The following is a 16,677-nucleotide window of genomic DNA, read 5'->3' as shown; positions in this document are numbered from 1 at the left end:
ACAAAGAAATAATTCACTAATATATTTATATATTTGTTCCAGCTATTCATACCAGACTGTTTTCAGAGATATGTCATTTCTTTGATATTTTGGAATACACCTTTAATAACTGAACAGAGGACTACTTATTTAACCATTAGTGGGAGGGAGAAAGGAGCTGTGGTAGACCGACTACTTTTTTTTTAAGTTTATTTATTTATTTTTGAGATGTGGGGAAGGGGCAGAGAGAAGGAGAGAGAGAATTCCAAGCAGGCTCCCTGCTGTAAGTGCAGCGCCCACTATAGGACTTGATCCCAAGAACCCTGAAATTATGACCTGAGCGGAAATGAAGAGATGCCTAATTGATTGAGCCACCCAGGTACCCCAGACTGACTACCTTAATTGCTTGAGTTAATGGCATCTCTGAATTCCCACCCTTTAGAATGCCTTCACGTGCTAATAGTGGCTTTGACTATACCACTGTAAAACAGTCTGAGAAAGAGACTAAGGAATTGGAAGACCTTGGTTCTCATTTCCACCGGGCTACTTGCTACCATGTACAGAAATCTCCTGGGGAAGAATGTAAATCTTCCTGATGGCGGCAGACTTATTTTTCGTACTATATGCCTACCTCCTTCTAGAATGGTTTCTGAGGTAGCCTAGACACGCCTTAAACATCAGTGTCATTGGGAATAGCAATTCCACGATGCGACTCCCAATTTTACAGAAGTCTGTTGATACACAATTAAAGTAAGTCTGCCTTAGTAAAGTGGCTTCTTTCCTTTATTGTACTTGGGTAGCAAAACAATTCTGGAAACAAAAAAAAAGAAAAACATAGATGGAATTTTTATTCCATCTTTATGGATTCAAAGATTTCAAACTGTCTCCTACTTTTTTTCCACTCTAGAAAACTTCCTCCCCCCCCCCCCATCTTTGCCTTCTCAAAGGAAACAAATGTGATTTTCCAAATAATCACTGAATAATTAGACATATTAATCACTGGAAACCCAAGGGAGCAATCAGTTATAACTAGATAAGATCTCTTATGTAAGTAAATTTAGCAGTAACTCACATTTCCCTGGTTTACACCATGTATAAGATGGATATTTTTTCTAGCAAAACAGGTATCATCAGAATATACTATGAAATGTACTCATTTTTATTTGAAAAATAAAAATTAAATTATGTGTTTATATAACATGTGTAGAAATTGCTGTTAAGGAAAATACACTAAGAATTTAAAGATTTAGTTTAGAAGTTTTAAAATTCTTTGGTAAAAATTAAACCATATCACAATAATAGTCGAATTCTGCTATAAACTGTTTCTAGTATATTGATGAATGCAATGAGATTCCATAACCAAAAATGTTATAGACGTACTATTTGGGAAATACGGAGAAATAAAAGTAAGTATATGTTTTCTCTGAATTCTTTCCTCACTATTATACTTGCTAGTAGCAGGATTTCCTCTTACTCTCAGGTAATAGCTCAGATTTTGGGGGGTAATTTCCAGAGAAAAATCCAAGGATGAGATTGACTTTCCAAATGCAAAGAATTTGCATTAGACTCAAGTCAGAACTTCATATTGCTGTTGACTGAGAGATGGTTACAATTTCCCAGTAATATCTGATAATAGCCAGTGGCTGTAATTGGAGAAGAGTAGTCATGAGTACTCACGATTATTAAGTGGGTCTCTATAACTATTGAGTGGTCAGATTGCAATCTGTACCGTATTTTGTAAAGCTGGCAACAAGTGGAGATCATTCGGAGTTTTCCAGAGCTGTGTTCTCCTGTTCATTGTGAATGATACAAAAATCCTAAAATGAAGGAGAAAAGAGTAGAACATAGCATAGATTTAGAATCATTGCAATCATGAAAATAAAAGCACTGAAAAAAATCAAAGTAAAATACAACAAATTTAAATAGCTTGTCACTGTGTGACTTCAATATTATTCTGTATAAATTCTTAACAATTTTCAAACTGTCCACAATGCCTTTTATAAGTTGATATATACCTTCTTAGCTGTTATTCAAGAATCTCTGAATAAAAAGGCAAGTTTTACCTTTCGTTGGGAATGCCAAATAAATTGTATTTGAGCTTGTTGGGCTCCTCAACCTTCCTCTACTTTGTCTACTCAATTTTATTAAGATATAGCTTATATAATAAAACATATGGATTTAAAGCATATGAATCAATGTGTCTTGAAAATTTTTTTGCTGAATTGTAACCCATGAAATCATGCAAGTAACTTGGACCTAATGAAGATAGAGAATATTGTCCTTATGCCAAAAATTCTGCAATGCCTAAAGGAAAAATGTGTGTATAGAGATTTGCAGGCTACTAGGAGGGCTTTGCCTTTCCCTAAAAGTGATGTGATAAGCCACTGGAAAGTACTGAGCAGGAAAATAACTTCATTTAACTTGAGGTTTAATATAATCAGGCAGGTTGAATTAAATACCTTGATGCTCTACTCTCCCAGTTTATAGAATTTAGATCTGCTTTGTACTGGAAGAGGAAATTTGTTAGGAATATGTAAAGAAAACAAATACACTTTATGGAAATGTTAACTAAAGGTCTCAATTTTATTTTTAATTTTTTTTTAACGTTTATTTATTTTTGAGACAGAGAGAGACACAGCATGAACAGGGGAGGGGCAGAGAGAGAGGGAGACACAGAATCGGAAGCAAGCTCCAGGCTCTGAGCCATCAGCCCAGAGCCCGACGAGGGGCTCGAACTCGCGGACCGCGAGATCGTGACCTGAGCTGAAGTCGGACGCTTAACTGACTGAGCCACCCAGGCGCCCCTAAAGGTCTCAATTATAGCCTCTTGAAAGAGCCTTTATAAACAAAATGCTTAAATGAAATTTAAACAAAATTAAAATATTTTAGTGAGTTTTTCTTTCTACCACCTTTTATATATTTAAAAAAAAAATTAATGTTTATTTATTTTTGAAAGAGAGAGAGAGAGAGAGACAGATCCTGAGCAGGAGAGGGGCAGAGAGAGAGGGAGACACAGAATCCTAAGCAGGCTCCAGGGTCTGAGCTGTGAGCACAGAACCTGATGTAGGGCTCTAACTCATGAACCATGAGATCATGACCTGAGCTGAAGTCAGATGCTTAACTGACTGAGCCACCCCCGCACCCCCAAAAAGTAGACTCTTGATATTACTTATGCTGAATGCCTTTAAAAGTTAAATCTTGATATGTGTTAGAGTAAATGCTTCACATTTCTGAACAAAATAGAGAATACTGTAATCATCCAGTGAGTTATTTTTGCATTGAATATTTACAAGATATAATTAATCTAAATTTAAGCATTTTCTTGGGCAAGTCTTCATTTTCCTTTGCATATTCATACTGACAAAAGTTCTGCTAAAGCTTAGTCTTAGTATCTGGTACCCCAGGGGTCATCTTCAAAGGATCTCCTGGTGACAGTATTCTAGGGACATTAGGACCTTAGCCCCAACCAATTTCAACAAACATAAGCTAGCGGTATCAATAAATCGATTCAAATGATACTGTCATATAGTGAGAAAATACTTAAATGTTATACTCTGGTTATATAAAAATTTTAAACAGAAATATTAAAAATCTGAAGTTTTCTCTAAAAAATAACTTTAGCCAATATTGAAAAGAAAAGGAAAATAAAGTCTACAGTGAGGTAAACTTTGTTATTTTTTTCTTTCCAAGTTTATATTTAAATTCCAGTGAGTTAACAGAATGTAATATTAGTTTCAGGTATAGAATCTAGTGGTTCATCACTTAGCATACAGCATCCAGTGTTCATCACAAGTGCACTCCTTAACCCCCATCACCCATTTAACCCATCCCCACCACCTTCCCTCCAGCAACCCTCAGTTTGTTCTCTATAGTTAAGAGCTCTTATGGTTTACCCCCCTCTTTTTTTTCTCCTTCCCCTATGTTCATCTGTTCTGTTTCTTAAATTCCACATATGAGTGAATTTGTGTGGTATTTGTCTTCTCTGACCAACTTATTTCGCTTAGCATAATTCTCTCTAGCTCCCATCCACATTGCTGCAAATGACAAGACTTCATTCTTTTTGGTGCATGTATCCCTTTGAATTAATACTTTTGAATTTTTGGGGGGAGGGTAAATACTTAGTTGTGTAATTGCTGGATTGCAGGATAGTTCTGTTTTTAACTTTTTGAGGAAGCTTCACACAGTTTTCCAGAGTGGCTGCACCAGTTTACGTTCTCACCAATTGTGCAGGAGGGTTCCCCTTTCTCCACATGCTTGCCAACACCTTTTGTTTCTTGCCTTGTTACGTTTAGCTACTCTCGCAGGTGTGAGGTGGTATATCATTGTAGTTTTGATTTGTATCTCCTACAGGGAGGCAAACTTGAAAATATATATATAAAAGGTGGGGTGTATCTTTACACAGGTATTTCCAATTCCAGCTCCAATATGGAAATATGATTTAAATCCTCTGATTTTAAATTACTCTAGATTCTGTAGTTCCCTTAGCATTCTTTAATGTGAAAATAACTCCAAATATTTTTTCTAACACTTAGCCATATTTTCTGCCTTCCTCAGTCTTGTAGAAAATCTTGTAGAAAATCTTATAGTTCCGAAAAAGAAATTATTATTTCCAAATAATGGCTACAGAACTTATTATATTAACATTTGTTTTACATTTTAAAATCTGAGAAAAGTGTACTTATATATTCAATTAATTATTCACCAAACGTTAAGCGGCCTTATGTGCTGAGCTCTGTGCCAAGATGGGGGTGTTGCCAACATATACATCCTAGCCCCTATCCTTTGGATGATTAAACAGAACATAAATAAAAATCCTATTTTTTTAGTTTATTTATTTATTTTGAGGGGGGGTGGGCAGAACGAAAGGGAGAGAGAATCCCCAGCAAGCTCCCCACTGTCAGTGCAGAGCCAGACATGGGGCTAGATCTCACTGTGAGATCATGACCTGAGCTGAAATCAAGGGGGCCACCTAGTCCGCTGAGCCACCCAGCACCCCCCTAAATAAAAATGCTTTCAGAAGCATCCACGTGGCACTCGCATCTACTGCAGAGACCTTAACAGAATGACCCAGTTTGTACCTTTCATTCCTCCAACAATTTGGGTGAGGAGGGGTGGGGTAGTTCAGGGTAATTACTTCTTATCATGAAATTAAGAAACTATAGTTTCAGCCAAGGAAGACTAACCGGTAGTGGACTAACAATTCCGCAATTTGTAAAATAGAGAAAATATAGGAGGTAAATACTGAGGCATCGAAAACTAGACCAAACTAGACAGGATTCCAGAATAAAAGGGACATTCACCAGATGAGCCCTGCTATTGGTCAGATGATCTGCATAGGAAAATTTCCTAACCAACTGCTTCAATCGCCCAAATTTAGCACTAATTATTAGCTCAGGATTGTTAAAGAGGCTCTGCAGCACGACGGCAAGTATGGAGGAGAGAATTGTGCAGAGGTTGAGTTCCGGAAGAACTTGCGGGGGGGTTTCTCAAGAATCTTTGGTGGAAAGTTGAGCTACAGGTGCTCAAGGTGAGACTCCGCGAGGGGTAATCCAGACCGGGCATGTGGGGTTAGAGCAAATCAGAGCCATTCTAAGTTGAGCAATGCTGACAAATATTACATTTCCATCCCAGAGGGGAGAGAACTCGTCATACCTAAGACATTTGAGAGAGCAGAAAGGAGAGACTGAAGAGCAAGGATCACATCTCTTCCTTCTGACTGAACCCATCCCCCCACTACCTAAACCCCTGCACTGGGGTAGGGCACCTGCGTGGCTCAGCTGGTTAAGCCTCAGACCTTGGCTCAGGTCATGATCTCACAGTTTGTGGGTTTGAGCACTGCGTTGGGTTGTCCACTGGCAGCTCAGAGCCTGGAGCCTGCTCTGGATTCTGTGTCTCCCTCTCCCTCTGGCTCTTTGCCCCTCCCCAGCTTTCTCATTCTCTTTCTCTCTAATATAAATAAATAAACATTTAAAATAAACAAATAGATACGTAGATTAAATCATTAAAAAAAAAAAAAAAGCCTGCATCATAGAGCTGTTCTGAGGATTAAATAAGATTATATACAGGGGGAATCAGAAAGAGTGCTGGATAGACACTGAGTCAATATAAGTGCTTCCCTTCAATTTCATTATGTATTTGCATATAACTGTAACCCAGGAGAGAAACCTTGACCCCACTTGTCCACGGATCATGAAGGGCTTCTGCCATACAAGTTTCTCACAGGCATCTCAGTTTCACTTTGGCTCTTTGGGACTCTGTAAGGCACTGGTGTCTGTCAGCAGTCCTTAGCAACACCAGATTCGAAGCACCTTAGATTCTAGGTACCAACATCAGCCAAGAGCTACCTGCAGTATTTGTCAGGGATATCTGGAAAGTAGGCCAGGGTAGGAGTAGACTTTGTGGGAGTCTGTAGGCATTGTTTATTAGCACACGTAAAACATCGCTTGAGGCTAGCGATCCCATTATATCAGAAGGGGATGAAAACCTTGGAAACATGGTTTATAAATATTAATGTGACTAGATTTAAACCAAGGCTGTGATATCCTAGGGAGAGAGATTCCGAGACTTTTTCCAAAATATACATGGATTTTGAGAAAACCTCTCTTTTATGAGAACGTACAGATAACTTCTGCTGCCCGCAGGATATTTTGACCTAGACTTTTAAACATAAACCTAATAAATGTGTTTGTTAAGCTCCCAATTATACGGTTACGGTAAAGAGCATGTGGAAGACAACGCTGGGGCCATGTGACCATAACACGAGACACAGCGCTGTAATCTAGTATTCTTGTAACGTTTCACAGCAAACCTACTCGTCCAGAGCCAATTCTCCCTGTCTATGTAATCTTAGAAGGTTAGAGAGGCAAATCTCTTCTTCCAAGCCACTAGGGGAGCATTTATTCCATCACACAAAGGCATTAATTCTTCCCCTCTTAACCTATAGGGGTGAAAGCAGTTTGCAAAAGCCGCCAATTTATAAGCCCCTCGGGCTCCTAGCAAATCTGACTTCTCTGCTAGTACCCTGAAGCTCCCTTTTAATCATGGGCTTTGAGAAGGTATAACTGGCAAAACTGAATTAGCAATCTCTTTCTTAGATTTGCTGTGCGATGTACTTCCCAGCTGCTTCTTTATCGGCTCCACATAGAATTGGAAATCTTGTGGAAATGTCTCCTCTTTGTTTAAGCACAGTGCAGCTAGGTTTCCCTCCCTGCGTGCATCAGAACTTGTTTCCATAGCAGCCACTTTGGGGAATGAAAGGGACTTACATGATACTTTTTCTGTAGGTGAAATCTGAAGAATAAAAGCATCAGTGTTCACTTGCACAAGAACAAGGATTGCTTGGATACATTTCTGGAAAGATGGGGACTATGTTCTCTTTATATAGCAAGGTGTTAAGCCCTTTAACGCAGGCTTTCAGTGGAGCCTTGCTCAGGCTCCACTCTACTTTCCTGCTAACACCACAATCCTAGGAGGGACAGCTGGTGGGGTACAAAGCTGCAGGGAATCCTAACCAAGATCATGCATTTATATTTCTTTTTGACTGGAAGTCTTCATACCCTCCAAAACTACTTTCGTCCAAATTTACACATCGGGGCTGTGAAAGAAAAGCCTATAGCACTGGTGCTTAATTAGTCTATTAAGGTGCCATTTTGTAGCCTGAAATCCAGGGGTATGAGTATGGAGGGCAGACTGCAGTCTAATAGCTGTTATCCCTCGGATGTAAGGAGTTTGAGTGACTCTCTAAATTCCCTAATTTCGAGGCCTCAGATTTGGAGCCACTGAACTGAATCTGGAATACAGCTCAAGGGAAGGTATGTAACATGCTTAAGGCAAAACCAAACAAAAAAAGGAAGGCTGAATCTTAGTTTGCATAACCCTCCTGTAATATGCGCTCAATTCACAGGACTCTTGCTTTCTACCGAATTGCTTACTGAAGGTTGAATATTTTCATTCTCTGGCTACAACCATGACCTCTAGCCCCTCTTAGATAGGAATCTCTAAAATTAAATTCTCTTCAGAGCCCTATACTTATAAATTCTAAATGGCTATCAATTGCCATAGGCATATCAAAGTTATCATGGCCATCTTTGTGGCCATGATATTGTCCTATACTCTCCAAGCAATGGATTTATCATAGAGGTTCCCAAACTTCATTAGTTCTTGCCCCACATATCTGATGGCCACTATAGTATATAGATCTCATGTTTTCTTACTGACAACCTTTAGATCTTTATCTTTTTCTGCTGCCTCGTAATTTAAACCCAAATTACCAGGGGCACCTGGGTGTCTTGGCTGGTTAAGCATCCAACTCTTGATTTCAGCTCAGGTCATGATTTCATGGTCATGGCATCGGGCCCCACATCAGGTTCTGTGCTCACAACACTAAACCCGCTTGGGATTCTCTTTCTCCCTTTCTCTGTGACTCTGCCCCACCTGCATTCCCTCTCTCTCAAAAGTAAATAAATAAACTTAAAAAAATAAACTCAAATTACCAAAACCAAAGAAACATAAAACAGTTGTCACCAGAACTTGCTAACAAGCCACAATAACCCAATCTTCCAGCCCTGCTTACAGGTGCTGTTTGCCAACAGAAACTAAGCTCCTATAAGTCATGAGCTCCAAACAAGTCCACATGACCTAGTTTTCACAGGTTTGGTCCAGTTCAGACATCCTGCTAACCTTCCAGATGAACTTGAGGTCACAATTGTCTAATGGTAATAACAAGAAACACACCTACCAGTACATTGACAGAATGGAGTGAGGTATTTAAAGGAAGGAAACAGATGGACTGATTCCAAGAAACCCTGTTCCCTTTCCCTGAAAAACTCCAAGGTCAGCTTACTTACCAGACCCTTCATTTTACTCTAACCCCCAAAAACCCCATACTATGAGGGAGAAGGGAGAAGGCATTTTTAGAACATGAGCTTCCCTTCTTCATTCTATAGCGATTGAATAAACTACCCACTTGCTGTCAAAGACTGCTTTGCTATTTGACTTTTTGGTGAATGGTATGAGTAGGGAAAGAACCTACCACTCTAGGAACAAATTCTGGTGAGCTTGCTTAGACAGCCTTGGTCCTCCAATAGCTTGGAGGACCTCCAGTGGCCTCCAAGAGTCACCTGACTCCTGTCACATTGTTGGGACCAGAGGAGATCCTCTGAGGATCACTGGCTAGGGAGGTCTCTAAGGGCCATCCTACTTCATGCCTGAGCTTGCCCTTTCTGTGACCATCATCTCCATGTGACAGTGGCCATGGATGAGAGGGACAGCGATGGACAGAACAGGTTTCCTAGGTGATTGGTAAAAACTCACAAGTGGCGCAACAACTTTAGGACTCACTCTTGGGAGAGTGAGAGACATCTCCCACTTGAGGTTGGATATTTAGGACAAAGACCACCTGAGAAGGGTAGAGGACTCCAGGCTGGTCCTTGGTGAGGCAACAGGGACATCTGAGCACAATGGTCAAAAGGTATAGTTGCAACAGGTTTTCTTACTTTTGTTCTTCTTTCACCCTGGCTAACACCTGGTGTGGTGTGCATCCTCTTCCTTTCCACTTTTTGTTCACAGCTCATTGGGGTCCCCTCTCCTTTCTATCTTCTGCTAAGTTTTCACACACCTCAGAGGAAGAATCTAACAGTTTGGTAACTAAATAACAACAACAAAAACCCCTCTCTCTTAACTGCTTTTCCTGACTCTAGTAGCATAATTTTCTTTGAATTCATTCTGGACTTTGATATCTTAATAATCTTCATAAAATGCCCCTTCCTTGCTTTCGTAACTTTAGTGGCTCCATTTCAAAAGAAAGAAAAAGAAAGAAAGAAAGAAAGAAAGAAAGAAAGAAAGAAAGAAAAAGAAAGGGGCTCTTAGGTGGCTCAGTGGGTTAAGCATCCGACTCTTGATTTTGCCTCAGGTCATGATCTCAGGGAGGGTGGGTTCGAGCCCTGCATGAGGCTCTGTGATGATTGCTTGGAGCCTGCTTGGGATTCTCTCTGTCCCTCTCTCTCTGCCCCTCCCTTGCTCATGCTTTCTCTCTTTCGCTCTCTGTCTCTCTTTCAAAATATTAAATAAATAAACATAAAAAAATAAAGAAAAAAAGAAAAAATCAGAATGTGGGGAGGATGTATAAGTTCAAATCGGAAGAATATATAATATATATAATTTCAGCATCAAACATGGATAAACAGGTACTGGAAAAAAAAATAAGCCCATATTGTACAGATACATTGAGGTAAACACATTTCAGAAAAGAATTAGATAAGAATTAGATTTATCCAGAGAAAGTAAATACAATGAAATGTAGACAATCCATTAACATTACGCATTACACTAAAATACTAAAGAAAGGACTGATTATCATCTCAATAGATGCAAAGAAGCATTTTTAATGTTCAATATTTGTCATAAGCATACTAGAAAATAAAGGAATAAAAATGAACTTCCATAACATTATTTTTTTCACCAAAATCTGTAATGAAATTTATAATTAATGCTAAAACTTTTGTTTTATTAAGGCAAAAACCAAATAATAGAGACAGAGACATTTAACAAGGCAAAAGTGCCTATATTTGCCTTTATTTTCTTATTTAATACCACATTAGAATATTTTGTCAAAAATATAATAATAGCATGATAAGATAATAGCATGAAAAGAGAGCTACAGTGTGAGTTTGTAGGGAAGAGACATAATTATTATTTGGAGCCAATACATATTTGTAGCTGAAAATAGAGGAAAATAAGCAGACATAGTATTTGTACCCATAAGAGAGGTTGTAGAATATGAGATTGATATGAAAACAATTTCCATCTCTGTTCCAGAAATAACCAACTTGCAATAAAATGGTTTAATCTATTTATGTTTTATTTTTAGTTCCAGTTCAAGTTATGAATTATGAAATAGTTAAAACTATTTTAATATAAATAATATGAATATGGTGTGAAATTAGGATAAATCCTCAATTATTTTTACAAGTATACCCAGTTAGCCCTGCACTATTTGTTAAAAACTTTCTTTTCCCATTGAATTGCCTTGCCACCCATTTGTGGATAATGTATTTTACTACATTGATCTACATATCTATCTTTTCACCGTTATTAAAGTGTTTTAATTCCTGCATATTTAGAGGTAAGGCTTTAAATCTGATATAGTGAATCTTTCCACTTTTTCTTTATTTTAAAACTGCTTTATAGTTATCCTCTAGTTTTTTTTTTTTTTTTTCATTTATACATACATTTCAGGAAAAACTCAAAAATCTCTATCAAAAAAGCCTAGTGTAATTTTGATTGATACTTGAAGGTATTGACCAATTCAGAGACAATTGCCATCATAAGGTAGATTGAATCTCCTAATCCATATACATGGTATATCTCACAAACTTATTTAAGTCATTAAAAATATTATCCAACAATATTTGTATACAGGTCATTGATGCCTTTTGCTAGATTTATTTCTAAACATTTTATGTTTCTAGGCATTACTGAAAGTTGAATTTTCTTTTTCATATTTTTTCCAATTATTTTCTGCTAATGTGAAAGACTAGCTGATTTTTGTATAGTGACCATGTAAACTCTGATCTTGCTAAATTTGCCTACAAGCTCTTGTTTCATAGGTTTCCTGGGATCTTCTAGGAAAACAATTATATTAGCTGCATATCTAGACTGTATTTTCCTTCTGTTCTTGATGTTTTAGTTTCTCTTGGCTAATTGCAAATAACTACCGAACCTAAGAAAATGTGAGTAAAAGTGGTGGAAAAGGGTACTTTCGTTTTTTTATAAAAAGCATGGGGAAATAATTTGGACTTTCAAAAATAAGAATGATGTTGACTGAAGGTTTTCTGTATCTGTTCTTTATCAGTTTGAGTAAGTTCCCTACTATCTCTAGTTGTTCAGAGAGGTTTTCTTTTTGGTTTGTTTCTCAGTGGATAGGTGTTGAATTTGTTAAGTGATTTTTCTGAATCTGTAACAATGATTATGTAGTACTCCTTTATTTTGTCACTATCATGAATTTCATTATTTGATTTTCAGACGTTACACAAACTTCACATTCTTTGAATAAAACTTGCTTGGTTTTGATATATTATTCTTTTTATGTTGAAATTAGTTTCATTAATATTTTATTATTTATCCATCTATGCTCATGAGTGCTATTAGTCTGTGCTTTTCATTTTTTAAAATTTCACTTGTTTGTTTGTTTGTTTATTTATAAATATCTATTTTTGAGACAGAAAGGGGACCAGTGGGGGAGGACAGAGAGAGAGAGAATTCTAAGGAGGCTCCTCACTGACAGCAGAGAGCCTAATGTGGGGCTTGAATTCATGAACCATGAGATCATGACCTGAGCCCGAAGTTGGACGCTTAACCGACTAAACCACCCAGGTGTCCCTGTGCTTTTCATTTTTGTAATATATTTGTTAGGTTTTCATATTAGGGTTATATTGCCCTCAAAAACATTATGCCAATAAGCTGGGTGACCAGAGAGAAATGTGCCATGAATTTTCTTTGACGGTTTTCTGAAATAATTTATGTTAGATTGGTATTAACTTGTTCCTCAATATTTGATGGAATTTACTAGTAAACTTATCTGGAAAAGAGCTTTCTCATTTGTAAAAGCTTTGTCATTAGTTCAATTTATTTTTATAGGTATTATGCTTCCCAGAATCTGTTTCTTCTGGTGTTAATTTCAGTAAATTGTAATTTTTTAATGAAATGTATAATGTATATTTTGTTGAAGTTATCAGATTCTTGACATAATATTATTTATAGTATTATCTTGCTATTGGTTTACTATCTGTCAAATCTGTAGTGAAAAATCTCTTGCTTTATCCCTGATATTAAGTTTTTTTGTGTTGCTCCCCTAATTTTCTTTTTGATCTAGATATGGGCTTGGCAATGTAGTCAATCTTTTTAAATAACCAGTTTTTGTTTTGCAGATTTTCTCTATTATGTGTCTGTTTTCTATTTCATTGATCACTTGCTCTTCATTATTTCCTTTATTACCTAATTGTTCTACCTTTTTTTTTTTTTTTTCCTTCTTATAACTTGAGAGTTTGTTATTTGGGACACACATATTTATAATTGTTTCTTCCTGATGAACTGCCTCATTTTTAAATTACAAAATATCTATATAATCTCTGGTAATTCTCTTAGTCTTAGAGTCTTTTAAATCACTGATTAAATAACTACCCTGGTCCTCTCATGTGTATATTTGCATGGTGTATAATTTTCCATCATTCACTTTCAACCAATCTGTGTCATTATATTTAAAACTTATCTCCTGTATGTGGCATATAGTAAAATACTGTTGTGGTTATTATTTATTGAACTCTGCCAATCTCTTCTTTTTAATTGGAGTATTTAGATCATTAGCTTTTGGTATGCAACAACTGATGTGGTTGGCTTTGAGTACACCATTTTCTCCTTTGTGTTCTGTCTGCCCCATTTGTTTTGTTATTATTGTCATTGTTTCCATTTCCATGGCTCCTTTTAGCTTATTTAGAATTTTCTAATTACCTCTTTCTAATTTACCTATTTTACTTTTGCCTTTTTTTGTATTTTTTTAGAAGTGGCTCTAGAAATTGAAACATTCAGACCTAAGATTTCACAGACTATTTAGACTTAATATTGTATCACTTCACATAAAATATAGAAAGGTTGAAGACAAATAGTTTGTTAATAGTTTGGTTTTTTTACTCCCACCAACAATTATATTATAGTTGTTATGTGTATTTAATATACATTTATTTAAAAACTTACCAACCAATATTACATATTTTAAATATATAGTAATTGTAAGAACTTAAGGAAAAAGTTTTTAGTATTTTGTATTTATCCAGCTAGTTACCATTAATGTTGCCCACTAGCATTATTTCCTCTCAGTGTGAAGAATCCTTTCAGCATTTTTGTATATAGCCAGTTTGCTTGCTGTTTATTTTCTTAGTTTTCCTTCACTTGAAAATGTCATTCATATATGAAGGGTATTTGTATTAGATACAGAACTCTGTGTTTTCCTTCTTTTCTTTTAAAATGTTGTTCCATAGTTTTGTCATTTAATATTTTTGGTGAGAAACCAGTTACTTGAAAATAATCTCCCCATCTCAATCCTCAATTTAATCACATTGGTCAAGTGCATTTAACATTAACCAAGATAAATCCCATTCTGGGACACTACTTATAGAAACTTAAAGGAATAAAAATCATGCAGTGTATATTCTATGTGATAATAAGAGGTTTAAGTTAAAAATCAATAATGGAAACATGACTGAAAAATTCCCAATTATTTAAAATTTAAGCAAAACATTTCTAAGTAACTCATGGGTCAAAGAGGAATTCTCAAAATAAGTTTAAAAATATTTTGAAGTGAATGAAAATGAAAATGCACAATATCAAAATGTTTAGAATTCAGCACAAGCATTGCTTAGAGGGAATTTTTGACTCTCAGTTGCATAGACTAGAAAAGAACAAATGTCTCAAATCAATAAGATAAGAAAATTTTAAGAAACTAGAGAAAGAAAAGAAGATTAAATCCAAAACAAGTGGGAAGAATAAGTTAAATAGTTGAAATGAAGTCGATTAAATCAAAACAGAGAAAGAATAGAGATCATCCGTGAAATTAAAAGATGGCTTCTTAAAAATCCATCAGTATAATTGAGCTCCCACCAAACTGAGCAAGGCAAAGGAGGGGGGAAGTGGAGAAGACACAATTACCAATGTAAGAAACAAAAGAGGGGGTACCATGTGGACCACACAGGCATTAAAGGTATAATAAGATACTAGTTTATTATTGTAATAAATAACTATAACCTTATTGGCTAAGAAAAGTAGAAATAGACTTTCTTACATTTCTGGAGGTTGGAAATCTTCAAATCAATGTCAGCCACATTACATTCTTTCTGGGGACTCTAAGAAAGAATCTGCTTCCTTGCCATTTTCATCTTCTACTGGGACCTGCATCCCTTTCACATCTGCTTCCATTTTCATATTGCCTTCTCTCTCACCACTTCTGCCATCATAGCACCTTCTCTAATTCTGACTCTCTTGCCCTTCTCTTTCTCCTACAAGGGTCCTTATGATGACTTTGGGCTTACGTAGATAATCCAAAATTATCTCCCCATCTTAATCCTCAATTTTATCACATTGGTCAAGTCAATTTTCCCTGTAAGCTAGTTTAAGATAGAATTAGGGTGTGGACTTTTTTAGTGAGAGGGGGTATTTCTGCCCGTCACATAAGAGATTTCACACAAAAGCAAAACAAACACATAAATCTCAAATGATATGCCAATCTTTGCAACCTCTGTGTTCTGTTCTCTCCTGATTTGTCTGTGTAGGCCTTGCAAGGGAAAGTGTGGAATGTGGCCACCCTTTTGTATTTGAAACAGAGTGATTTGGCCTCAACAGCAGCAAAACAGATCGTGGAAGAGACCTACAAAATGGAGTTCCTGTACAGTGGTGTGGAAGACAAACACGTGGTGATTATACATCACATGAGGCTGCAAGTCACAGCACTGCAATTTATGGTAGCAGCACGGACAACTGGAGGAGGTGACCCTTATTTGGGGTGTGTGCAAAGTTTTTACACGATGTGGACTTTTTTCAGAGGTGTTTTATTACTGATTTGCCCAACCTGCAGGACGACTTTGTGGACAAATTTCTTGACCTTATGCCCTGACGCATGACATCCAAACCTAGAGAAGTCGTCAACATTCTACAGACCATGCTGTGGCAGAGTACCTTCCTGCACATCCCCCTTCCAGAGCAGATCCACAAAGCTTCAGCCACCACCACTTGCCAGTGGGCAAGTCAGACATCGCTTTGCAGTTTACATCTGGGTTGGTTGTGGCCCTGGATGTTGATGCAAGCCTAGAACATGTGCAGGATCTTCAGAGTACTGTGAAGGTCCACATCTTATATCCAGATGGCCAGGTTCAGATGATTCATCCTAAACTGGCAGACTTCGGGAATCCTGGGCCAGGGCTCCACCGGCTTATCACCCAGCCGTACGTCTCCCACACTGTCTGGACGGAACCATGCCCGTGAGAGTCAGGCTGCTGCTGGCCTGCAACTCCCGTTCCTGCATTCCAAAATCCCCCTCGATCGGGGGTGGCAGCATCGAGAACACCATCCCCTTCAGCAAGTCTGTGACTGTTTACATAATGTGCAAACTGAATCACAAGCAGTCTTTAGAGCTCAGGCCTAGAAGGGCCTCCCTTCTTAGGCATCAGGGCCAGAAGCCTGGAACATTTCACCTGGAAATGGCATATAGGCATAAGGAGGACCATGACTCTTAATAGTCTCATCTGGTATCAAACACAAGATAAATTCTTTTGCATTGAAAAACCCAAAACCTTCACATCTACACCTCCTCCCTCCTGACTGCCCCCTCCCCCCACAATAAAGTTGAGAAAACACCTAGCTGTTCTAGTTCCTGGTCTTTCAAAACAACAATGTGGCTATAGGTTCAACATTTATGCCACATGGCTACATTCCTCAAATGTGAAACGAAGAACAGTTTATTGGAGTGTAATCTTGTTTTTTTTTTTTTTAATCAACAGTCTGTTTTCTGGGGCCACCTCCTTTCACAGCTGTACTTTTTTTACACGGACGGTTCCTGAATGGCCTTAGACATCACTTTCTTGCCAAGAAGCTCTTTCTTTAACGCAGGGAATAGGTGTGCCAAGGACTGCATGAATAGTTGCAGAATGAATC

The 16,677-nt window shown here is 37.4% G+C and overlaps 1 pseudogene; it reads left to right on the top strand.

The window, feature by feature from the left end:
• The first annotated feature begins 422 nt into the window (after positions 1-422).
• Positions 423-16,259, top strand: LOC109264242 (integrator complex subunit 4-like; annotated as a pseudogene).
• The last annotated feature ends 418 nt before the right edge of the window (positions 16,260-16,677 follow it).

Source organism: Panthera pardus, unplaced genomic scaffold (assembly GCF_024362965.1).
Source record: "Panthera pardus isolate Hobbes unplaced genomic scaffold, ASM2436296v1 HiC_scaffold_22, whole genome shotgun sequence".
NCBI lineage: Eukaryota > Metazoa > Chordata > Mammalia > Carnivora > Felidae > Panthera > Panthera pardus.
This window is presented reverse-complemented; position numbering and strand designations above follow the sequence as displayed.